Source organism: Hippopotamus amphibius, chromosome 7 (assembly GCF_030028045.1).
Source record: "Hippopotamus amphibius kiboko isolate mHipAmp2 chromosome 7, mHipAmp2.hap2, whole genome shotgun sequence".
In the NCBI taxonomy this organism is placed as follows: Eukaryota; Metazoa; Chordata; class Mammalia; order Artiodactyla; family Hippopotamidae; genus Hippopotamus; species Hippopotamus amphibius.
The window spans coordinates 10764050-10766326 of record NC_080192.1 but is presented as its reverse complement, the minus strand read 5'-3'; positions in this window follow the sequence as shown (position 1 = coordinate 10766326).

Below are 2277 nucleotides of genomic sequence, written 5' to 3'. Positions count from 1 at the left end.
CCAAAAATGGGGGGTGCTGGGATCAGAGCTGATAGCAGCAACATCAGAGAAGTGGAGGGATAGGGGGGCTGGAACAGCTTCTATACATGAGACAAATGAGCTTCTAGAATAAAGGGGCTTATGAGAAGGATTGCCATGAATCCTAAATGTAGCCTAGATGTTCTTCAAGACAGCAAAGAGCGGCATTCCTCTTTCATTGCTATTTGATGTTCGGGCTGTACTGTTTGGAATGGTATTCACTTCAGAGACTGAGCCACATGAGACCCCGTTATCTACTAGGGTTACATCCCAGCACTCACTCTCACCTGAAGAATGTGAAAGGAACTTTATAGTTAAGGGATAATCATATCCGGCAGCTCTCATGCCTGGCCCTTGCCGGTGTGAGGCTCCCCAAGGCCCCTGTTGTGCCTCAGCATCTCTTGCCTTCCAGGAGCCAGAGGCCGTGTCTCCTTTAGGTCTCTCCACTGCAGATGCCAGCCAGAGCCAGGGCCCCAGATGGCACATAGAGCAAGGCTCATGGGTTGACCCTCAGAGTAAGAAACTAGGAAAACCACCTGGGCTGGGGATCCTACAGAGCAGCAGAAGAGGGAAGAAAAACTAGGTGTTTTACTCAGCTGGTAAAGGCAAAGGGAGGACAGACCCCAAATGCAAACGGGCCTCTCTGACTGCCCCTTATCCCTGCCACTGCTCCTCCCCCGGAAGCCAATTTCTTCATCCCCTCCCTCCTCCAGGAGACAGAAGTCTAGCCCTCCAGTTCCCGTAGCCAAGCTGGGCCATCTCCGCTCCCATCTCCTCCCCTCTTTGCAGTGTCACCTCCTCCTCTGCACCTGGCCTTCCAGCCCACCCTGCTCCTGCTCAGGCACAAAAAAGCAAAACCATTTCCTGGTGCAACACCATTTACTGAGCCTTTTCCTCCAAACAGTGGGCCCCGCCCCTCCCCGCACCCTTCACCGAGGGCTCCCTTAACCCTGAAGCCCATCCCCCCTCTCTCAACCCTCCAGTGCTTGCAAGGCCTAGGTGAGGGTACCAAGGGAAGCTCGAATACCGTAGGTCTAAATATTTAAGTTATAAATCAAGCTAAGAAACCATTAGCACATCCTCCTGCTTTGACAAATATACCTTCATAATGACCTGTGACAGATTTGAATTTCGAATTCTTGGACTCCTTGAATGTGACAGCCCAGGGAAAGCGAGCCCCTGTTTTCTGGCCTACCGCACATCCCTTCTCTTCTCACCCCAGTGCTGTCCCACAACTTAAGGGGTTTCACATGTACTCAAATAGCCCCCCAATCCACACATCTAAGCTCTGTCTGCACTTCCCACCAAGAGCTACCCCTTAGCCATCTCTCGTGCCCACATGGGTGGCCCAGTAGGCCCTTGGTAAGACAGACTCTAGAAGCAGACCTATGGCCAACTGGGCAGACAATGCCAGGATCCCAGATATTTTGAGCAGGGTCTAGAAGTGGGGAGACCCTGGACATGCACATGTTGGACCTGCAAACTCATCGCCCTGCAGGGAGGAAGTGGGGGAGGCTAGAGGCAGGTCAAATAGGCCCTCTGATGTGCACGGCCCAGGGCAGGGCCCCTCTTGACCCTGGTCCCATCTGCCTCTTTTCCTTCCCATGTCTGAGGCCTAATAGAAATATCGTAAGGCCTGACCTCCCTCCTCCCAGGTCATGCCGTGCTCCCTATGACTGGGAAGGCTCTCCCCATCCCTTATTTTCTGGACTTCATTCGTCTCATCTTGAAATGAGGAATTTGTAACAACTCAGAAGTAGCCAGGATTTTAACAGCAAGAATTGGAATTCAGGGTCTGGCAAAGCTTGGGACATCTTCACGTGAGTCCAAGGCTCAGGATGGTCACAGGCCCTGGGCCTCTTTCAAGCCAGCCTTCCTCTACTCTGTTGGCCTATAGGTTAGGGACATCCTGCAGTATCCTAACTGGGCCTCGGGCCTTTCGACACTGGCCTGAGGGGATATCTGGAAAAAACTATCAAGAGGAGCAAACAAAGCTTGGGAGTCACATGGGGTGGGATTCCCTCCCAGCTGCTCCTGATGAGCTGTGCCACTTCGGGGCAATTCCTGTTTCTGATCCTGTTCCCCAAATATAAGAAAGCACTAAAACACCTACTTCACAGCGTTGCTGTGGGAGTTAGATGGAACTTGGTCTGTGTGATGGATGGGTGGGATTGGCCCATCGCCCTGCAGAGCACCTCCTGGCACTATGGAGGCCAGAAAGCTAAAAATGGACCACCAAGCAAGACCCTCTTGAAGCTG